The sequence below is a fragment of the Chinchilla lanigera genome, unplaced genomic scaffold (genome assembly GCF_000276665.1).
Source record: "Chinchilla lanigera isolate Chin_1 unplaced genomic scaffold, ChiLan1.0 scaffold00138, whole genome shotgun sequence".
In the NCBI taxonomy this organism is placed as follows: Eukaryota; Metazoa; Chordata; class Mammalia; order Rodentia; family Chinchillidae; genus Chinchilla; species Chinchilla lanigera.
The window spans coordinates 3,549,763-3,573,475 of record NW_004955539.1 but is presented as its reverse complement, the minus strand read 5'-3'; the positions used below and the strand labels follow the sequence as shown (position 1 = coordinate 3,573,475).

The 23,713-nt window shown below is 48.6% G+C and overlaps 1 long non-coding RNA gene across 1 annotated transcript; it reads right to left on the bottom strand.

The window, feature by feature from the left end:
* Nucleotides 1-5,429: 5,429 nt before the first annotated feature.
* Nucleotides 5,430-11,587, bottom strand: LOC102021390. The gene is made up of 4 exons (XR_264814.2): nt 11,276-11,587; nt 7,610-7,713; nt 6,500-6,547; nt 5,430-5,630 (listed from the first exon to the last, which is right to left on the bottom strand). It is a non-coding gene; the product is annotated as an uncharacterized LOC102021390 (long non-coding RNA).
* Nucleotides 11,588-23,713: the final 12,126 nt, after the last annotated feature.

Here is a 23,713-nt window from a genome sequence, read left to right as displayed (position 1 = left end):
CCTTCCTTCCTGCCCTCCTCCTTTCATTCATTCCAATCTTCCATCTGTCTTTACTTCCATCTCTCCCTTCCTTCCTTCCTTCCTGCCTTCCTATCATCCTGCCTTCCTGCATTCCTTCCTGCCTTCCTGTCTTCCTATCTTTCTGCCTTCTTGCTCTACTGCCTTCCTTTCTTCCTGCCCTTGCTGCCTTCCTGACCTCCTGCCTTCCTGCCTTCGTCCCTTCCTGCCTTCCTCCCTAATTCTGAATGAAGGGTATCATTCTTTACAGACTACATTGTGAACCTTGGACTGATGTTGATAAAAGTCTTTGCCCTTAGATTGATGATCTCCATTATGAAAGTATCACTTTCCATGAGGTTAGCTCTAAAATGGGAACCCCAGTTTCTATCTATCTCCATCACGTTCCTTTGCCTGCCTCCTTCTGCGTGGCCTGCTCTCCCCTGCTCTACCACTCCCTTTCCTACCCATCTCCCATAGTGTTCCTCCTATTCTTATTCAGCTCCCTCTTTCTCCCACCATTGTCCCCTCTTTCTCCATTACTTACTTCCTTCATAGCCATATGATATCTTACTTCCTTTCCAGAGGACTGCTGATTCCTGGAATTGATGCTAAAATGGAAGCCTTTACTTTTCCATTAATGCTCTCCTGTGTCAGGCTAGCTGTCATCTGAGTTTATCTCCAAATCTGGGCACCTCGGTTATTTCCTTACTTCAATACGTGCCCTATGCCTGGCTGCTTCTCCATCCTCTCTCCTTCAATTACATCCGACTCTCTTCCACCCTCATCCTGATCCTCTTACGCATTCTCCTTCCTTTCCCTCTCCCTAAACTCCCCTCCTTCCCTTCCTTTCTTTTCTCCTTCAATGCCATACTCAAATGTTACTGATTTTCCAGAGGAGAGGTGGACCATGGAGATGATGCTAACAAAGCAGCCGTTACTATTCCATTCATGGTCTTCAGTGTCAGGGTAGCTATCATCCTGATTTTATCCTCAGAGCTGGGCACCACAAGTCCCTCCTTTCTCCAACACCTGCTGTCCATTCTTTCCCATCCCTCACCTCTGCTGCCTACCCAGCATTCACTTTCCTTGCTTTCCTTGCTCCTTCCCCCCAACATCCCTGCTGCCTTTTCTCTTTCTTGCCTCTCTCCATCCCTCCCTTCCATTCTTCCTTCCTTCCTTCTTTCCTTCCTTCCTTCCTTCCTTTCTTCCTTCCTTCCTTCCTTCCTTCGTTCATTCCTTCCAGGCAGTACTGAATTATTACTTATTTTCCAGAAGACAGCTGCATCCTGGAGATGATGCTAAACCAGAAGCATTTACTTTTCCATTCCTGCTCTCTACTGTCAAGGTAGCTGTCACCTGAGTGGATCCTCAGAGGTGGGCACCCTAAGACTCCTTTCTCTAACATCTGCACTATCCCCTTTCTCCCGTCCCTTCCCTGTCCTCCTTCCCCTGTCCTCACTTTCCTTGCTGCCTCTCCTCTATCGCAAAACTTTCACAGTCCCTCCCTGGCCCCTGGCTCCCTCCATCCCTTAATTTTTCCTTCTTTCTCTTCCCGTGGTGGAAATGTGACCTCTCTTCCAGGGGATAGCCTGAACCTGGGAGGTGATGCTTCAAGAACTGTTTACTCTTCCATTCAAGGGCCAACTGCCAGACTAGCTGCAGCCCTGAGTGTATAAAGAAACACTGGCACCCCAGTTCCATCCTATCTACACCTGTGCCCTGGGCCTTGCCTGTTTCCCTTCCTCTTCCCTCCCTTCCCCTCCTCCTTCTTGTGCATCTCCCACCTACACTCTGCTCCCTCCCTCCCTATCTTCTAACATTTTTGGCCAAAATAAATATTAATTCTGTCACAGAGGACAGCTGTATCCTGGGTCTGATGCTGAAAGAAAAGCCTTTACTTTTCTGTGCATGCTCTCCAGTGCCATGGTAGTCATCACCCTGATTTTATCCTTAGAGTTTGGCACCCCAAGACTCTTTCCAAAACCTGCCCTGCGCATTCCCGCTCATCTCTCCCCTGTCCTTCCTGTCCTGTCCTCCTTTCCTCTGTTTTGTCCAGCTATCCTTAACTACCTTCCCTCCTTCCATCCTTCTTTCATGCCTGCTTTCCTTCCTGCCTTCCTTCATTTCATCCTTCCTTTTTTCCTTTCGTTCCTATCCTGGCGAGAAATATTGTTTCCTTCCCAGAGGTCCAGTTGGAGCATGGAACTGATCGAGAAAGCACTCTTTATTCACAGTTCCTTTTCTACCGCCTACCTGTCACCCAGATTTAATACTGAAATCTGTGCACCCCAGTTCCTTTCTTTGTCCAGCAGCTGCCCTGTTGCTTGCATGGTTCTCCTCCACTCTCATGTCCTTTAATTTCCTACTCTCCCCCTCTGTACTCCCCGTCCACGTTTGCTTCACCTCCTTCTCATCCTCCTTCCCCTCCCTCTCCACCTCCACTCCACTCCCTCCCTTCCTTCAAACCTTTCCTGGAGGACATAAACTTTACCTGTTTTCCAGAGAACAGCTGCTACCTGGATCTGATGCTGAAAGTGAACCCATGAATTTACACTTCATGCTCTCCAGGGTCAGGGGAGTTATCACCCTGATTTTATCCTCAGTGTTGCGTACCAATTCCCTCCTGTCCACCACCTGTTGTATACCTTCCCCACTCCCTCCCTGTCTCCAGTGCCCTGTCCTCCTTTATTTTGCTTCCTTCCCTTCCTCCCCTCCCTTCCTCCATCCTTAAGTTCCTTCAGGCCTTCTTTCCTTCCTTCCTTCCTTCCTTCCTTCCAAACTTCCTTTCTTCCTTCCTTCCTTCCTTCCTTCCTTCCTTCCTTCCTTCCTTCCTTCCGTCCTTCCTTCCTTCCTTCTTCCTTCCAAACTTACTTCCTTCTTGTTTTCCTTTCTGTCCTACCCCTTAGTGAAATGTTAGTTCCTCATCAGAGAACAAGTTGGAGCCTGGAGCTGATGCTGAAAGAACTCTTTACTAATCCGTTCCTGCTCTCCAGGATCAGCGTAGACCTCTCTCAGAGTCTCTCCCCAAAGCTGTGCACCACACCTCCTTTCTTTCTCCAGGAGCTGCCCTCTTGCTTGCCTTGCCCCAGGTCTCAAACCGTTCCTTGCCATCCAGTTAACTTCCATCCCACTCTGCCCTCCCCTTCTCACCCTCCCTTCCCTTCCTTCCCATCGCCCTTGTTCTCTCTCACCCCACAACTCCCCTCCCAACCTTTTTTTCCTTCTGTCATTCCCTGCTCTACTCAAATGGTACTTCCTTTCAAGAAGACCTCAGGATCCTGGAGATGAAGTTAAAAGTAAACCATTTACTTTTCCATTTATGGTCTCCAGTGCCAGGGTAGCTGCCATCCTGAGTTTATTCTCAGAGCTAGGCACTCCTACTACCTCCTCTCTTCAAACGCTGACCTGTCCCATCCCTGCCCTCCCTCCTCTGTCCTGTCTGCCTTGTCCTCCCTTCCCAAGCTTCCCCTTTTCCCTAACTTTCATCCTCCCGCTCTCCCATGACCTGTCACTATCCTCCCTCCCTCTCTCCCCTCTCCCCTCTCCCTTACCCTCTTCCCATTCTCCTCTTTCCCTTTTTCCTCTTCCCTCCACTTCCCTACTTCACCTCCCTTCCTTATGGCCTTACCTGCCAGATTGAAATATTACTTTCTTTCCAGAAGACTGGATTGAGCCTGGAGATGATTCCGAGTGAGAAGTATTTGCTCTTCCATTCATGACCTCAAGTCATCCTGAGATTCTCCATAAAGCTGGGCAACCCTTGTTCCTCCATTTACCCACACCTGCCTTTTCCCTTGCATGCCTCCCTTTTCTTTCCGTGCAACCCTGTCTTTCTTTCGCATCTCTGCAACTTATTTGACCTCACACTTTCTCTCTCTTGTTTCTCAAACTTCTCTTTGGGCTCCCCCAGAGCCTTTCCCTCCCTCTCTGCCTCACCTCCCCAAACAACAACACCTCCTCCCCCTCTCCTCAGACTTACCTTCTCTGGTCCCCTTCCTCCCTTCCTGTCCTCCCCATCCCTTCCTTTCCTTGCTGTTCTTCCCTGTCCTTTTCCCTCCCACCCTCTCCTCCCCTGCTTCCCTCTCTTCGTTTCCCTCCTCTCTACTGTCAGTCTTCCTCCTTCCTTATTTCCTCCCTCCCTCTCCTCCACCTCTTCCCCCTCACTCACTCAAATCCTAATCCTCACCTCCCTCTCCACCACACTCACCTTACTCTCTTCCTGTGTGCTCACCTCCCCTGTCCTGAGCTCCCTCTCCTACTGTCTCCCTGAAGCCTTCCTTCCGCACTTCACCTTCATGTGCTTAAATCACTCTCCTCTTCTGGCCTGAACTTCCTCTCCTCACCTGCAATCACATTTCTCTCCTACATATGCTGCCCCTCCTTCCACTCTCTCCCTCTCCTCCAGCTCCATCCGTCTCTGTCCTCCTACTCCCTTTGTCACACCGTTTCCACCCTTATACTCAATTCCTTCTCATTCTTCTCTAACACATTCCCTATTTTCACCCTGTCTTCATCTCTCTCTTCGCCTTCCCTCTCTTCCCTATCCCTCTCTCCCTACCCACAAACTTTTTCCCTCTCTCTCCTTCCGCTTTCTCTCCCTCTTTCCCCTCTGTACATCCCTCTTCAAACCCTTTCCCTCCCTCTCCACACCCTCACTCGCTCCCTCTCCTCACCTTCATGATTACCTCTCACCACTTCCCTGCTTCCTTCTCTTGCCCCTTCCTCCCTCACTTCCCCCTTCTTACCCCCTAATTCTCCCAGGGCTCCGACCCTCTCCTAACCCTTGCAGTTGATCCCTCTCTTTTCCCTCTTTTCCTCCCTCTCTTCCTCTTCCATCACTCACACTAACCCTCACTGCAACCCTCACTCGTTTTTCACCTTCTTCCTCCCCCCTTCTTGCAGATCTCTATTCCTCCCTCCCTCCCCATCTCCTACCCCTCCCTCCTGTCCTATTTGTTCCACTACCTCTCCTCTATCCTCCTCTCATCTCTCCCCTCCAATCTCTATCTCTCCCCTCTGTTCTCTGTCCCTCTCCCTTCTCTTGCCTATCACGTCCCTGTCTTCCCCATACACTTCCTTCCCCCTCCCCACTTCCATTTCTTTTGCCTCAGCACCCTCCCCATACCCTCCTCTTCCCCTCCACTTCCTTCCCCTCTCCTTGCCCTCCCTTTCCTCTGCTCTCCCTTCACCTTTTCTCTCTCCTCCCTTCCATTCAATCCCCGAAAGGGAACATGCAGAAATGCAGAATCCTCCTCTAGCATTTTCACTGTGCTTAACTGTCTAAATTTAGACTCTTGATGGTTGACCTGACTGTTCAGCTGACTGCTCTTTGGAGTCTTCAGCAGAGCTCCTGCAGTCTTCTTCTGCACAACTGCTGGACTCTTCTCCACAGCCCCTGGAGACTTCATCCACACAGCTGTGGGAGTCCTGCAGGGTAGGGCTCCTGTTCGTCTGGCGGTCTCCACTGGGCTCTCAGGAGTCGGGCCCTGAAGCATGGGCTTCTCCTCACCTTGGTCTTCTTCTTCCATCCTCTTCTTTCTTCTGTAATATAGCATCAGTGCTGAGTGCTTGTGGTGTCCCTATGCACTCTGTTCCAGCACTGATAGCACTTCCTTGGTGACTTTCCGCCTCTGGTAGGAGAGGAGAGGAGAGAGCAGTTAGTGTGGGCATGGAGGAAGCTTCTTTGCCCTGTTCTGCCCATTCCCTGCCCTGCAGAAGGGGCCTGGGAGGAGAAAGGATTGGGTGCAAAAAGATAGGAGGTCCAGGGGTCAGGGGCGAGGTGCAAGGTGCCAGAGGCCAGGGGCCAGGGGCCAGAGTCGAGAGATCAGGGGCAGACACCTAGGATCAACCAAGAGGAAGACCCAGCCAAAGGCACAAAAAATAGTCCTCTTATGTTCTCTGGTTCCTTTTGCTGTGAGTCAGCCTTGCTCTCTAGCTCCTTCTTCCTTTCCAAGCTGTTTTCTGACACTTCCTGATTAACCATGGGCTTCTGGGTTTTTACTCAAGTGATCACCCAATTTCCCTGTATCTCATGGATTTCCTCACTCATGGCTAAGCCTTCTGACCTTTCTCCCCTGCCCAGCTTCCTGCTTCTTCTCCTGAGGTCTGCTGCAGTTGTGGAAACCCCACCCTTCCTTTGTTCCATCACTCAGCCTCTGTCAGCCAATGGGAAATCTGGGGAGACCCCTACTTCACAAATCTCTACACTGACACCTCTGAGGAGAGGGACACAGAGAGGCCAGGACACATACATTTGTCCCAACTGACATGCAGCCTTTCTGAGCTTCAGGTGTTCAACTCTCTGGTACACATGAGCACTCCATGGCGACCCCACTACACAGTGCATTAGCCCTCCCCACTTCCCAGTGTCTATTGTCTTTTGCAGCCATCCAGGCCCTTGGTGACCATGGGAACATTGGCCTTTTCCTAATACTTTTCTTGCATACACCTCTTGCAACCCCCTACTTCTTGGCTAAACCAAGCAACATTTTCACCTCACCTGCTTTGCTCCAGTGGTCACACAGTTTTCCTGTTTCCTGTTTCCACTCTGAAAATAAATTCCGCCCTCTGTCAAGACTGCATGTACAAGTACGAACTCCATACATGAAACGCAAGTACTAATGACTGCAAATATGTGCTAATGAACACAGAAGTCTGTTAAGAATTACAAAATATACTTCAATGAACGTTTTTCTCTTTTATTTTAAAGATAGAAGGAAATTTCAAATCATGATATTTAGAGAGTAATAGCAGTTAATACATTGTGTATTGTTAACTTCAAAAAATTTACTCAGATTACAAGATGTGGGTATAAAAAATTCTCCAAATGGTATTAAGACAAACCTTTCTTTCCATTAGCTAACCAGTAGTAAAGCACTCTTGTACCTCTTTACTGTTGCCTTCCTTCCTTTCCCCTTTTCCCGCACCATAGTCCCTCTTTCACTTTAGGATCTTATAACTTATTAGGAATCTAAAACTTGTGGAGGAACAGTGTTGTGGTTTTTTTCTGTGTATTTTCGTGTTCTGAGTTGAGGTTTGCGTATTTGTTGGGATGGTACCTTTTCCCACATTTATAGGAGGATCTTCCTAGTGAGCAGCTCTCTCATGAGAATTTGTCCCAGACTATTGATGTGCTATCTTTGGCTGAGATTAATTCCCAGGGTCCTAAATCGTGTACGTGAACTGAGGCTGCTCAGCTTAGCTTGGTGATTGCTGAGTATACATACCATGTTAGAAGTCTGGGATGTTTGGCTCAGTATGATTTCCATGACTGTGGTTCCTCTTTCAGTTGAAGCAGGTGTGATTAGAGAGTGAAGTGCATGAAGCGTACTCTCGGTGATTTTCCCTCTAGAATTGTCATCATTATATAGTCTAAATAGCTTTGGGAGAGATCTGTGCTCCCATCCCTCAAGTTGGCAGTAGTTGTGCTGGTTTTTTTTGAGTACACTATGGGAATGAATGTACAGTAGCAGACCCTCAGAAAACTGGAAATCACATAAATTTAGAAGTATGAAAAGATAAAGATGAGGCAATATAAATGCAATTACAGAATGAAACCAATTCAAAATGCATCATTAAAGAAGCCATACGTGCTTCGTTGTGGTACTACCTGAAGAGTACATTTGGGACTTATAGTTCAGAATCCACCAGGTATAAGAGAGGGTCTTGGGTCATAGCTGCAGTCCTTTGTGGTCCTTCTCAGCTCCCACTAAACTGGGAAAATAAGTTGGGGAAATAAGAAGGTTGAGTTATCCTGTCCCTGCCTACAGGGTAGGGCTAAAGCAGTGTTCTCCTCAGTGCTACATTTATTCACATCATAAGCCTCTGAGTTCTACTGCCTTCATTGCCAGAACGATCTCAATTATGGATGAAAGGGCTCAACAGCCGCTCACCTGCTGAGCATGAGGATAGGTAGATCTTCTGATCCTTGCAACCTGGACCTTTCGTCAGAGCACTGGCATGTACCGTAAATGCGAAAAGAGACACAATGCTTCTTCGAGTTCCCCTCCTGAGGGAGGAAGCTACTCAAGCAAGGACGTCTGCTATCAGGTCCAGAGACCCAGAATCAAAGCTCTGCCCACACCCTCATTTGTCCAAACTGCTCCTACTGAAAACATGCACACATGGTCTGCCCTCATCAAAGAAAACAAATTGCCACTTTGAAATGAAAGTGCCTTCCTCTTCCCCTTTTTCGCAGACACACATTTCACTTTCTACGTCATGGGTTGCTTTCACTTCCCTGGGTCTAAAATGTCTTCCTGTGTGGGAAACAACCAAATTACTGAAGATTCACTCGAGACTCAGAGAAACAACAAACTTCAAGGGCTTCTGAATTCCAAAAAAGCAACTTCAGAGAGTGGGACCATCCTTCAGTGTCTCAGTGTCAAGTTAGCTGTCAAACTGATTCTACTCCCATAGCAGGGCACACTAGTGGTTACTTTCTCCAATAGGTGCCCAGTCCCATGCCTGCCTCCATTTCCCCCTACCATGTCCTCCCACTCCAATCCCTCCCCCTATGGCCTCTGCATGCTTCCAGCCATCCCTTCCTCCATCTATTCCATCCATCACCCTCCAATCACATCCCTCCTTCTCCAACTCTAACTCCATCTAACCATTTCTACCTTCATTCTTTCCCTATCCCTGACTGAAGTTACTTCCTTTCCAGATCAAAGGTTGGAGCCTAGAGCTGATACTCAAAGAGTTCCTTACTCTTCCATACATGGTACCTGCCACCTGAGTTTATCCCCAAAGCTGGGTACCTCTGTTCTGTACTTTCTCCAAATAGTGGCCTGTCCTTTGCCTGCCTACTCCCTCCACTCTCCTCCCATTCCCTCCCACTCCCCTCCACCCTCAGTCAGACCCTCCTTCCCATTCATGTTCGTTTCCCTTTCCCTAAACTCCTCTGCCTCCCTTCCATTTTTCTGTCCTTCTCTGACCTACTGAAGTGTTACTTTCCATCCAGGAGAGCTGGATCCTGGAAATGATGTGAAACAGAAAGCTGTCCTTTTCATGCATGCTCCTCATAGTCAGTGTAGCTATCATCTGGGCTGATCCTCAGAGCTCGGCACCCCAAGAATCCTTCCTCTAACATCTGCACTCTACCCTCCCCCCTGTCCCTACCCTGTCCTCCTTGCCCTGTCCTCACTTTCCTTGTTGCCTCTCCTCTATCCCAAAACTCTCACTGTCCCTCCCTGCCCCTTGGCTCCCTCCATCCATTAATTTTTCCTTCCTTCCCTTCCCCTGATGGAAATGTTACCTCGCTTCCAGGAGATAGAAGCTGAGGTCTGGAGCTGATGCTTCAAGAACTGTTTACTCTTCCATTCCAGGGCCAAAAATCAGACTAGCTGTGGGCCTGAGTGTATCAGGAAACGCTGGCACCCCAGTTCCTTCCTTTCTTAAACAGGTGCCCTAGGCCTTGCCTATTTGCCTTCCTCCTCCCTCCCTTCCCCTCCTTCTACACCTCCATCTCACCCTTACACTCTGTTCCCTCCCTCCCTTTCTTCTAACCTTTTTGGGAGGACTTAAATATTAAATCTGTCACAGAGTACAGCTGCGTCCCGGGTCTGATGCTGAAAGAGGAGCCTTTATTTTTCTGTTCATGCTCTCCAGTGCCATGGTAGTTATCACCCTGATTTTATCCTCAGAGTTTGGCACCCCAAGTCCCTTCTTTCTCCAACACCTGCCCTGGCCATTCCCGCTCATCCCTCTCCTGTCTTTCCTGTCCTGTCCTCCTTTCCTCTGCTTTCTCCCGCTATCCTTAACTACCTTCCTCCTTCCGTCGTTCCTTCATGCTTCCTTTTCTTCCTGCCTTCTTTCCTTTCTGCCTTCCTTCATTCCATCCTTCCATTTTTCCTTTCTTCCCCACGCCTGAGTGACATGTTGCTTCCTTCCCAGAGGTCAGGTTGGAGCATGGAACTGTTTGTGAAAAAACTCTTTACTCAGCCTTTCTTTTTCTGCACTCTACCTCTCACCCAGAGTTCATCCCAAAATCTGTGTGCCCTAGTTCCTTTCTTCCTCCAGCAGCTGCCCTCTTGCTTTCATGGTCTTCCTCCCCTCTCCTGTGCTCCATTTCAGTTCCCTCCGCTCTGTGCTCTCCCTCCAATGTCGCTTCCACTTCTTCCCGTCCTCGTTCCCCTGTCTCTCCCCCTCCACTCCACTCCCTCCCATTCCTTGCTGTTCCTCCCTGTCCTGTTCCCTCCCACACTCTCCTCACCTCCTTCCCTCTCTTCTTGTTGTCCTCCTCTCTACTGCCAATCTTCCCCCTTCCTTATTTCCTCCCTCCCTCTCCTCCTCCCTTTCCCCCTCACTCACTCACTCAAATCCCAACCCTCACCTCCCTGTCCCCCACCACACTCACCATACTCTTCCTGTGTGCTCACCTCGCCTGCCCTCAGCTCCATCTCCTGCTATCCCTCTCAAGCCTTCCTTCCTCCCTTCACCTTCATCTTGTTATTTCACTCTCCTCTTCTGCCCTCACCTTCCTCTCCTCACCCGCCCTCACATTTCTTTCCTCCATACCCTGCCCATGCTCCCCGTCTGTCCCTCTCCCCCAGCTCCACCCTCTCTGTCCTTCTACTCCCTCCGTCACACTGTTTCCTCCCTTATACTCACCTCTTTCTCATTCCTCTCTCCACACGTTCCCTCTTTTCCCCCTCTCTTCCTCTGTCTTTGCCCTCCCACTCTTCCCTATCCCTCTCACCCTCCCCTCAAACTTTTTCCCTCCCTCCCCTTCCCGTTTCTCTCCCGCTTTCCCCTCCATTCATCCCTCTTCAAATCCTCTCCCTCCCTCTCTACACCCTGCCTCTGTCCCTGTCTTCCGGTTCCTTATTACCTCTCACAACCTCCCTGCTTCCTTCCCTTGCTCCTTCCTCTCTTATTTCCCCTGCCTTAACTCCTCATTCTTCCACAGCTCCATCCTTCCCCTAACCATTGCGGTTCATCCCTCTCCGTTCCCTCTTTTCCTCCCTCTCTTCCTCCTCCATCACTCACTCCAACCCTCACTCCTTCTCCACCCACTTCCTCCCCCATTTCCTGCCCTTCTCTTTTAATGCCCATTTCCTGCCCTTCTCTTTTAATGCCTCCATACCCATCTCCTCCCCCTCCCACCTCTCTAATCTCTCTTCTCTCCCTTCCCCTTTTCTCTCCCCTACCTTCCATTCATTCCCCGAAAGGGAACGTGCAGAAATGCAGAATCCTCCTTTAGCTTTTGCACTGTGCTTAACTGTCTAGATTTGGACCCTTGAAGGTTGACCTGACTGCTCAGCTGACTTCTCACCTGAATGCTCTTTGGAGTCTTAAGCACAGCTCCTGCAGTCTTCTTCTGCACAACTGCTGGAGTCTTCTGCACAGCTCCTGGAGTCTTCATCTGCACAGCTGTGGGAGTCCTGCAGGGTATGGCTCCTGTTCGTCTGGCGGTCTCCACTGGGCTCTCAGGAGTCGGGACCTGAAGCATGGGCTTCTCCTCACCTTGGTCTTCTTCTTCCATCTTCTTCTTCTTTCCTCTGTATCAGAGCACCAATACTGAGTGCTTCTGGTGTCTCTCTGCACTCTGATAGAACTTCCAGCACTGGTAGAACTTCCTTGGTGACTTTCTGCCTCTGGAAGGAAAGGAGAGGAGAGAGCAGTTAGAGTGGGCCTGGAGGAAGCTGCCCTTCTCTGCCCTGCTCTGCCCATTCCCTGCAGTGCAGAAGGACCCTGAGAGGAGAAAGGATTGGGTGCAAGAAGGCAGAAGGTCCAGGGATCAGGGGTGAGGTGCAAGGTGCCAGGGGCCAGGAGCCAGGGCCCAGGGGCCAGGGTCGAGGGATCACGGGCAGACACCCAGGATCAACCAAGAGCAAGACACAGCCAAAAGGACAAAGAATGGTCATCTTACCTCCTCTGCTTCCTTTTGCTGTGAGTCAGCTCCGGTCTCTGCCTCCTTCTTCCTTTCCAAGCTGTTTTCTGGCACTTCCTGATTAACCATGGGCTTCTGGGTTTTTACCAAAGTGACCACCCAGTTGCCCTGTACCTCATGGATTTCCTCACTCATGGCTAAGCCTTCTGACCTTTCTCCCCTGCCCAGCTTCCTGCTTCCTCTCCTGAGGTCTGCTGCAGTTGTGGAAACCCCACCCATCCTTTGTTGCATCACTCAGCCTCTGTCAGCCAATGAGAGCTCTGCGAAGGCCTTGATATCACAAATATCTACCCTGACACCTCTGAGGAGAGAGGCACAGGGAGGCCAATACACAAACACTGGTCCCAACTGATGTGCAGCCTTTTCTCAGCTTCAGGTGTTCAACTCTCTGGTACACATGACCACACCATGGCCACCGAATCACACGGTGCATTAGCCCTCCCCACTTCCCAGTGTCTATTGCCTGCTGCAGTCATGCAGGTCCTTGGTGACCAGGAGAACATTGGCCTTTTCCTAATACCTGTCTGGCACATGCATCTTGCAACCCCCTAGTTCTTGGCTAAACCAAGCAACATTTCTGCCTCACCTGCTTTGCTCCAGTGGTCACACAGATTTCCTATTTCCTTTTTCCACTCTGAAAATTCTGCACTCTGTCAAGACTGAATGTACAAGTACGAACTCCATATATGAAATGCAAATATTAATGACTGCAAATATGTGCTAATGAGCATAGAAGTCTGTTAAGAGTTATAGGGGCTGGGGATTTAGCTCAGCGGCAAAAACGCCTGCCTGGCAAGCGCAAGGTCGTGAGTTCAGTTCCCGGTACTGGAGAAAAACCAAAAAAAAAAGAATTATAAAAAATACTTCAATGGACTTTTTTCTCTTTTATTTTAAAGAGAACAAGAAATTTCAAATCACAATTATAAGAGAGTAATAATAGTTAATACACTGTGCATTAACTTCAAAAATGTTACTCAGAGTACAAGACGTGGGTATAAAAAATTCAACAATTGATACTAAGACAAACCTTTCTTTGCACTAGCTAACCAGTAGTATAACACTTTTGTACCTCTTTACTGTTGCCTTCCTTCCTTTCACGTTTTCCCCCACCTCAGTTACTCTTTCACTTTAGGATCTTTTAATTTATTAGGAAGTTACATCTTGTGGAGTAACACTGTTGTGGGATTTTTCTGTGTATTTTCGTGTTTTAGGCTGAGGTTTGTATATTTGTTGAGATGGTATCTTTTCCCACATTTACAGGAGGGTCTTCCTAGTGAGCAGCCCTCTCATGACAATTTGTTCTGGACTATTGATGTGCTATCTTTGGCTGAGTTTAATTCTCAGGGTCCTACATCTTGTATATTCCCTACAGCTTTTAAGCTTAGGTTGGTTATTGCTGACTATACACACCATGTTAGAACTCTGGGATATTTGTCTCTGTATGAATTCCATGAGTGTAGGTTCTCTTTCAGTTGAAGCAGGTGTGATTAGAGAGTGAAGTACATGAAGCACACTTTCGGTGATTATCCCTCTAGACTTGTCATCATTCTATAGTCTAAACAGCTTTGGGAGAGATCTGTGTTCCCGTCCCTCAGTTGGGCAGTAGCTGTGCTGTTTGTTTTTGCATACGCTAAGGGAATGAATGTACAGTAGCAGACCCTCAGAAAACTGGAAATCACATAAATTTAGAAGTATGAAAAGATAAAGATGAGGCAATATAAATGCAATTACAGAATGAAACCAATTCAAAATGCATAATTAAACAAGGCATATGTGCTTCATTGTGGTACTACCTGAAGAGTACATTTGGGACTTATAGTTCAGAATCCACCAGGTATAAGAGAGGGTCTTGGGTCATAGCTGCAGTCCTTTTTGGCCGTTCTCAACTCCAGCCAAGCAGGGAAAACCAGTTGGAGCAATAGGAAGGTTGAGCCATCCCCTCCCTGCATACAGGATTGGGCTGAGGCAGTGTTCGCTTCAGGGCTACATTCATTCACCTCATAGGCCTCTGAGTACACCTGCCGTCTTTGTAAGTGGGATCTCAACTGTGGATAAAAGGTCTCAACAGCCGCTCACCTGCTGAACATGAGGACAGGTCGGTGTTCTGATCCTTGCTACCTGGACCTTTCATCAGAGCACTGGCATGTACCGTAAATGCGAAAAGGGACACAATATTTCTTTGAGTTCCTCTCCTCAGGGAGGAAGACACTCAATGAAAGAAGTGTGCTGTCAGGTGAGGAGCCCCACAGTCCAAGCTCTGCAGACAAACTCATTTTTCCAACCTTCTCCTGTTGAGAACATATGCAAATAGTCTGCCCTCCTCAAAGAGAACAAATTTCCACTTTGAAATGGAAGTGCCTTCCTCTTTCCTTGTTTCACAGACACATTTCACTTCCTATATCACTGGTTTCTTTCACTGCCCTGGGTCCAAAATGTCTTCCTGTGTGGGAATCAAGAGAATTACTGAAGAGGCCCTTCAGACTCAGAGAAACAACAAACTGCCAGGGCTTCTGAAGTCCAAAGATGCAAGCTCAGACAGTGGGACCATCCTTTAGTGTCTTAGTGTCAGGTTAGATGTCAGTCAGATTTTACTCCCAAAGTGGGGAGCATAAGTTCCTTTATTTCTCCTATAGGTGCCCTGTCCCATCGTGGCCTCCCTATCCACCTACCATGCCCTCACACTTCAATCCCTCCCTCCATGGCCTATGCATGCTTTCCCTCTCTTTCTCCATCCCTTCCATCCTTCGCTCTCCCCTCATGTCCCTCCTTTTTCATCTCTTCCTCGGTTCCACCCTTTCTACGTTCATTCTTTCCCTATCCTTGAATGAAGTTACTTCCTTTCCGGGTGTAAGGTTGGAACATAGAGCTGATACTGAAAGAATTCCTTACTCTTGCATACATGGTACCTGCCACCTGAGTTTATCCCCAAAGCTGGGTACCTCTGTTCTTTACTTTTTCCAAAAAGTGGCCTGTCCCTTGCCTGCCTCCTCCCTCCACTCTCCTCCCATTCCCTCCCACTCCCTTCCATCCTCAGCCAGCCCCTCCTTCCCATTCATGTTCTTTTCCCTCTGGCTAAATTCCTCTGCCTCCCTTCCTTGTTCTGTCCTCTGACCTACTGAAATGTTACTTTCCACAGGAGAGCTGGATCCTGGAAATGATGTGAAACAGAAAGCTGTCCTTTTCATTCATGCTGCTCAGTGTCAGTGTAGCTGTCATCTGCGCTGATCCTCAGAGCTGGGCACCCCAGGCCCCTCGTTTTTCCAATAACTACTCTGTTCCTAGCATATTCCTCCTCCAAAACTCACTCCCTTTATTCCTTCATCCTTCCATTCTTTTCTTTCTTCTTCCTTCCTTCCACCCTTCTTTCCTTTCCTCCTTAATTCCTGCCTTTTCCCCATCCTTTTTTCCTTGCTTCCTTCTTCAAATTCCCTTTTTACTTGATTACTGATTTTGTTTCTTCCTTCCTTCTCATTTTCTCAGTGGTGACTGAAATTTTATTTCCTTTCCAGAACACAGGCTGACGCCTGGACGTGGTCCTGTAAGAAGTCTTACTCTTCCATTCATGATCTCCAGGGTCATGCTAGCCAGTACTCTGAGGTGATCTCCAGACCTGTGCACCCCAATTCCTTATGTTCTACAACTGGTGCCCAGTACTTGCCTGCATCATTCCCTCTCTGCTCCATACCTCTGACCTCCGTCTCCCCTCCCACTTCCCCTTCCCCCTCTCTTCCCCTCCTCCTTCTTCCCTTCCCTCTCTTACCCTGCCGTCTGCTCCACCCCTCCCTCCCTTGCTGCCTTCCTTCTTTCTTTGTGTTCCCTTGAGTGAAATATTACTTCACTTCCAGAGCACAGGCTGGACCCTGGAGTTCACACTGAAAGAATGCCTTACTCTTGTTTCACGGAATCCAGTACCATGGTAGCTCTCACTCTAAGTTTATCCCCAAACTGCCCACCTGAGTTCCTACCTTTCTCCAACATGTTTGCTGTGCCTTGGGTGGTTCTCCCCTGCCCTACTGCTCCCCTGCCTTCCCTCTGACATGCCCTCCTTCCCATCCTCATTCCCCTCTCTCTCTGACCCTCCACTGCCCTCCCTCCCTTCCTGCCTTCTTTCCTTCCCTGCCACACTGAAAATTTTGTCCTTCCCAGGAGACAGCTGGATCCTGCACATGATGATAAAAGAGAAGTCTTTACTTTTCCATTCATGCGTTCCTGTGTCAGGGTAACTTTCACCTGAGTTTATCCTCAGAGCTGGGTACACCAAGTTCCTCGTTTTTGCAACCCTTGCCCTGTCCCTTCACTGCCCTCCCGTACATTCTTCCTCCTCTGCTTCCTTCCATACCTTGCCCTATGCCCTTCCATCCACCCTCCTCACTCACTCTATCCTTCCCTCCCTTTATACCTTTCTTCTTTTCTTTCCTTTCATCCTTCCTTCCTTCCTTCTTTCATTACTTCCTTCCTTCCTTTCTTCCTTCCTTCCTTCTTTCCTTCCTTCCTTCCTTGTTTTGTTCCTTCCTTCTCTAGTCTTGACTGTAATGTTGAATCCTTTCCAGATCACAAGCTATATCCTAGAGTTGATAATGAAAGAAGTATTTACTATTATGTTCATGGTCCTACACTCAGCTGAGGTGTCACCCTGACTTTACGCCCAAAGTGGGGCACACCAGTTAATTCCTTTCTCCAAGAACTGCCCTGTCTCAATCAGTCTCCCCCCACCATACCATGCGCTCTCACTCCAATACCTCCCCCTGTGCCCTCTGCCGGCTTTCCCACTCTTCCTCCTTCACTTCTCTTGCTCGACATCCCATCTGCTCCATCTCTGGGCATCTTCACTCCCTGCTCCATTACTGCCTTCCTTCCTTCCATATCCCAGATTGAAGTGTTAATTTCTTTCCAGACCACAGGCTGGAGACTGGAACTGATGCTGAAAGAACTCCTTATTCTTCCATTCATGACGTAATTGTCAGGCTAGCTGTCACCTGAGTTAATCCCCAAGGTTGGGCACCTCAGTTCTTTCCTTTCTCAAACAGACTCCCAATCCCTTGCCTGCCTCCCTCTCCTTCCCCTCTGCTCCCATTCCCTTCCACACCATTCCAGCTTCAGCCCTATCCCTCCTCTCCACCCCATTCTCCTTCCCATCCCTACCCCTATAGTCCCTTCCCTCCCTCCTTTTATTCTGTCCTTCCCTGCCCCACTGAAATGTTACTTACTTTCCGGAGCAGAGCTGGGCAATGGAGCTGATGCTTGTAATGCAGCCTTTATGTTTCCATTCATGGTCTCCAGTGTCAGGCTAGCTGTCCTCCTGAGTTTATCCTTAGAGCTGGACACCCCAAGTCCCTCCATTCCCCCACAACTCCCCTGTCCCTTCTCTCTCATACCTCCGGAGTTCTCCCTTCTTTGCCTCCTCTCTGATGTTCTCTCCCTCCCTCCCTCCCTCTCTCCTTTCCATCCTTCCGTCCTTCCTTCCTTCCTTCCTTCCTTCCTTCCTTCCTTCCTTCCTTCCTTCCTTATTTCCTTCTTTCATTGCTTCCTTCATTCCTTCCATGCATCCTTCTTTCCTTCCTCCCTTCCTTGCTTCCTTCCTTCATTCAGTCTGCAGCCCTGACTGAAATATTACTTTCCACATGACAGGATAAAGTCTGGATATGATGCTGAAAGTAATCTCTACTAGTCCATTCATGTTCTCAAGTGTCAGTGTAGCTGTCTCCCTGACTTTATCCACAAAGCTGGGCACCGCAGTTCCCTCCGTTCTCCAATAGGTGCCCGGTCACTTCATGTGTCCCTCCTTCTCCATCCCCTCTCATGCTGTCCCAGTACAATTGCTTCTCCTACTCTTTCCCCCACCCTTCCTTACCATTCTTTCCTTTCCCTTACCCTAGTGCCCTCCCTCCCTTCCTTTCTTTCCTTCCCTGAAATACTGAAAATTTTATCCTTTCCTGAGGACACAATCCTCCAGTTGATGCTAACTTAGGAGACTATACTTCTGCATTCTTGGTCTTCAGTTTCAGGATAGCTGTCATCTGAATTTATCCTCAGACCTGGGTGCACCAAGGCCCTCCTTTCTCCAACATCTGCCCTGTCCCTTCCCTGCCCTCCCCTACATCCTTCCTACCCTTCTTACCTCCGTAGCTTGCCTTGTACCCTCCACCCAACCTCCATGACTCACTCCATCCCCTTTTTTGTAACTTCTTTCCTTCCTTTCTTCCTTCCTACCTTCCATCCTTCCTTCTTCCTTCCTCCGTTTCTTTCTTTCCTTCATTCCTTCCCTTCTTTCTTCCTGATCTCAGCGTGACTGAAATGTTCAATCATTTCCTGATCATAAGCTAAAGCCTAGAGTTAATGCTGAAGCAGTATTTATTATTCCATTCATGCTCTCATTCATGTTCTCAGTGTCAAGGTATCTGTCACCCTGAGTTTACTGTCAAAGCAGGACACAAAATTTCCTTCCTTTCTCCAACAGGTATCCAGGCCCCTGCCATGCCGGGCCAATCCAACCCCCTCTCCTTCCTCCCCAACTCCTGCCCTCTCTCTCCTATTCATTCGTTTCCCGCTCTCTCTCACCGCCCATCCTCACTGGCTTGCTCCCTCGCTCACTACCTGCCTTCCTTCCTTCCCTATTGGAAACTGAAATGTCACTTCCCTTCCAGGGCACGGGCTGGAGCCTGGGGCAGGTTCTGAAGGAACACTTTACTCTTCCATTCTTGGTCCCAAGAGTCAGGGTAGCTGTCACCTGAGATTAATCCCAAAGCTGCGCGCCTCCATGCTTTCCCTTCTCCAACAGATGCCCTGTCCCTTGCCTGCCTGCCTCTCCCTCCCCTCTGCTTTCATTCCCTCCTACTCACATCCACCTTCAACCCTTCCCCTGCTCTTGGTCCCATTCTACTTCCTTTCCCTCTCGCTATACTCCCCTCCCTCCCTCCTTTCTTCTGTTCTTCTCTGACCAACTGTAATGTTACTTTCAAGAGGCCAGTTGGATCCTGGAGATGATGGCAATAAAGAAGAATTTACTTTACAATTAATGCTTTCCAGAGTCAGGATAGTCATCCTGAGTTTATCTTCAGAGCTGCACACCCGAAGTCCACTCTTCCTCTCATCCCTGCCTGTGCATTCACTCCAGTCCCTAACCTGTGCTCCTTGTCTGGTCCACACTTCCATTGCTTTTCCTCTTCCCTCCCCACACGTCCTCCTTCCTGTTTCCTCTCCATTCATCCCTTCTGTGGTGCTTTTATACCATCTTTCCTTTCCTCCTTTGTTTCTTCCTTCCTTCCTCCCTCTCTCCCTTCTTTCCTTCCTTCCTTTGCTTTCCTTCCGTCCTTTACATTCTTTCCCTTCTTAATTCTATAACAGTGACTGTAATGTTAAATAATTTCCGTATCACAAGCTAAAGCCTAGATTTCATGCTGAAGAAGTCTTTACTATTCCATTCACCCCCTCAGTGTATATCAGCTGTCACGCTGAGGTTACTCACAAAGTGCAGAACACAAGTTCCTTCCTTTCTCCAAAACATACCCTGTTCCATGCCTATCTCCCTGTGCCCTAGCATATCCTCACACTCAAAGTCCTCCTCCTTCTTCCCCCTTCGACCTGCCATCCCTCTCATCCTCCATACCTTCCCTCTCTGGCAGCCCCCTCCCTCACTCCCTTCCTTACTCTCTTCCTTCCCTATACCTCACAAGTGTTACTTCCTTTCCAGACCACAGGCTGAAGCCTGGATCTAATGCTGAAAGAACTCCCATTCCTTTCATTTCTAAATTGTCTGGGTACCTGTCATCTGAGATAATCCACACAGCTGGGCACTCCAAGTCTCTCCTTTCTCTAACATCTGCCTTTCCGTTCCCTCAACTCCCTCACACCTCTTACCTTACCTGTAATCTCTTCCCTTGCTTTCATCCTCCCTGCCTTCCCTACCTCCATCCATCGCTTTCTCCATCCCTCTCTCCCTTTCTTCCTTCTTACCTTACTTCCTTTTTTGCTATCTTCCTTCTTTCCTTACACCATTGTTCCCTTCCTTCCCTACTACTGACTGAAATGTAACTTCTTCCCAGATCATAGTGTGAACCCTAGACTGACGCTGAAAGAAGTCTTTACTCCTCTCTTCATGATCTCCATTGTCAAAGTAGCCCTCACCATGAGGCTTTCTCCAACCCTAGCACCGCAGTTTCTTTCTTCAACAGGTGCCCTGACTCCTTACTTCCTCCCTGCCCCTTCTTCTCCCCTGCCCTCTCGCTCTCCTTCCTCCTTCTGTACCATAGTGTCCGTCCTATCCTTATTCCCTTCCCTCCCTTCCCCACCATTGTACCCCCTTCCTCCCTTACTTCCTTCATTGTGCTACTGAAACGTTACTTCCTTTCCAGAGGACAGCTGCATCCTGGAATTGATGCTAAAAGAGAAACCTTTACTTTTCCATTCAAGGTCTCAAGTGTCAGGGTAGCTGTCACCTGAATTTATCTCCATGTCTGGGCACCTCTGTCCCTTTTCTGCCTCCTTCTTCCTCCCTTCTACCCCACTTCCCTCCCACTGCCTTCCCCCCTGAGCCTATCCATCTTTTCCACACTCTTTCCGTTCTCTGTCCCTAAACTCCCCACTCTCCCTTCCTTTGTTCTGTCATATCCTACACTACTAAAATGTTACTGTTTTTCAAGAGGAGAACTGGATCTTGGACTTGATGCTAATAAAGAAACCTTTACTTTCCCATTTATGCTCTCCAGTTTCATGGCAGCTCTCATCTGAGTTGATCCTCAGAGCTGGGCAACCGAAGTCCCTTCTTTCTCCAACACAAGCCTGCCTATTCCCACCCATCCCTCTCCTGCCCTCACTGCCCTGCTCTCACTTCCCTTGCTTTCCCTCCTCCCTCCCCTCCTTCCTTCCTGCCTTCTGTCCATTGCTTTCTCCCTCCCTTCCTTTTTCTGTGCTTCCTGACCACATTAAATATTGCTTCCTTTCCATATGACAGGATGGAGCCTTGAGCTGATGCTGAAAGAAGTCTTTACACTTCCATTCATGGTCAAGTGTCAGGTTAGCTGTCACATGAGTTGATCCTCAGAGCGGGCACCCCAAGTCCCTACTTTCTTCAACACCTGCCCTGTCTCTCCAGAGTCCTCTTGTCCCTTGCATCCCAAGTAAACAGCCTCCCACCCTCCCTGCATCAATTGCTTGCTTCCTTCCGTCCTTCCTTCCTTCCTTCCTTCCTTCCTTCCTTCCTTCCTTCCTCCCTTCCTTCCTCCTTCCTTCCTTCCTTTCTTCTTTCCTTCCTGCCTTCCTCCCTTCCTCTTTTCCTTCCCTCTTTCCTTCCTTCCTTCCTTCCTTCCTTCCTTCCATCCTTCCTTCTATAGCACTGACTGAAATATTACTTCCTTTCCAGATGACAGGTTGAATTCTGGACACGAATGTCAAAGAAATCTCATATTCCAGTCATCGGCTCCAGTTTCAGGGTAGCTGTCACCCTGAGTTTATCCACAAAGCTGAGCATCTCAGTTCCTTCCATTGTCCAACAGTTACCTTGTCACTTGTCTCCCTGCACATCCCCTTCCCTCTCCTGCTCTCACTATACAATTCCTGATCCTGGGGCTGGGGATTTAGCTCAGCGGCAAAAGCGCCTGCCTGGCAAGTGCAAGGTCGTGAGTTCGATTCCCGGTACCGGAGAAAAACAAAAAACAAAAACAAAAACAAAAAAAATCCCTGATCCTCACATTACCCCGCCATTCCTTGCCACCCTGTTTACTCTCCCACTCTTCCTTCCCCTCCTTTTTGTATCCCTCCTGAACTACTGAAATGATACTTCCTTTAAGGAGGACAGGATGGAGCCAGGAGCTGGAGCTGAAAGAAGTCATTCCTCTTCTCTTCATTTTCTCAAAAGTTAGGGTAGCTGTCACCAGAGTTGATCCTCAGAGGTAGCCACACCCAGTACTACCTGTCTCCAACACCTGCTCTGTCTCTCTCCTCTTCACCCTCCATACCTCCCTTCCTTGCTTCCTTTCATCATTCCTTCCTTCCTCCCTTTCTTCTTTCTTCCTTCTTTTTCTTCCTTCTTTCCTTCCTTCTTTCCTTCCTTCCTTCCTCCCTTCCTCCCTCCCTTCCTTCCTTCCTTGCTTCCTTCCTTCCTTCCTTCCTTCTTTCCTTCCTTCCTTCTTCCTTTCTACCTTTCTTCTTCTTTTCTTTCTTCCTAGATTGTATAGCCCTGACTGCAATATTACTTTTTTTCTGGATGACAAGTTCAAGCCTCCAGATGATGCTGAAGAAAATCTCTACTATTTCATTCATGGTCTTTGGTGTCAGGGTTGCTCTCTCCCTGCGTTGTTCCCCATAGGTGGTCACCCCAATTCTGTCCGTTCTCCAAAAGGTGCCTGTCAATTGGTGTCGACCTCCATTTCCACCTTCACTGCTCTGCACTTCTATACAATCAGTTCTCTTTCTCTTCCCCCTCCTTCCCTTCCCATCCTCTTTCCTTTCCCTCTCTCTCCGTCTCCTCCTTTATTCCTATTTCTGTCCTTCCTGAACTACTGAAATATTACTTCAGTTCCAGATGATGGGATGCAACCTGGATTTGATTCTGGAATAAGTCTTTAATATTCCATTCATGGTCTCCTGTTTCAGGATAGCTGTCCCCTGAGTTGATCCTCAGAGCTTGGCAACCACAGTGGCTCCTTTATGAAACACCTTCTCTCTACCTCCCCTATTTTCACTCCATAACTTCCTTCCTTCTTTCATTCCTTCTTTCCTTCCTCGCTTCGTTTGCTTTCCGTGACTGTAATGTTAGTGCTCTTAGAGTCCACAGGCTATAGACTGGAGCTGAATCTGAAAAAGTGTTTGCTCTTCCATTCAAGGTCTTCGGTGTCACAGTAGCTATCAGCCAGAATTTATCCTCAAACCTGGGCAACTCAGTTCCTTCCTTTCTGCATCACGTGCTCTGCCCCTTCCCTGCTTCCCTCCCCGTCCATCAACCTCCCCTCCCTTTCCCCTAACCTCCCTGCTCAAAATCTATAGCCTCAGTTGCATTCTCATTCTCTTTCCATGTTCTCCCTCTCCTCCTCCCCTTCTCTTCCTTCCATTTTCCCTTTCCTGCCCCTCTGAAACTTTATGGCTTTTTGAGAGGACAGCTGGATCTTCGAGTTGAAGCTGAAAGAGAACCCTTACCTTTTCATTCATGCTCTTCCTTGTCAGGGTAGCTGTCACCTGAATTTTTCTCTAAAACTGCAACTAAGTTCTTTCATTTCTCCAATAGTTGCTGTGTTCCTTACCTACCTCCCTCTCCCTCCCCTCTGCTCCCATTCCCTCCTACTCCCATCCACCTTCAGTCCTCCCCCTCCTCTCCTTCCCATTCAGCTTCGTTTCCTTCTCTTTAGCTTCCCTCCATCCTTCCTTTGTTCTCTCCCTCCCTGTACTTCTGAAATGTGACTTACTGCCCAAGGGATAGTTGGATCCGGAAGGTGATGCTAATAAAGAGGTCTTTACTTTACCATTCATGGTCTCCAGGGCCTGGGTAGCTGTCATCCTGAAGGTATCCTCAGAGCTGGGGACCCCAATCCCCTTTCCTCTACACCAGCCTGTCCTTTCCCTCCACTCCCTAACCTATCCTCCCTGCCTGGTCTTCACATTTTTTCCCTCCCCCTTCCCGCCACCCTTCCTTGCTTCCTTTTTATCCATCCCTCTGTCCCTCCATGTATTTCATCCTTACATTGTTCTTACCTTCCATCCTAGCCTTCTTCTATTCTTTCTCCCTCCCTCCCTCCCTCCCTCCCTCCCTTCCTTCCTCCCTTCCTTCCTCCCTTCTTCCCTCCTTCCTTTTTTCCTTCCTTCCTTCCTTCCTTCCTTCCTTCCTTCCTT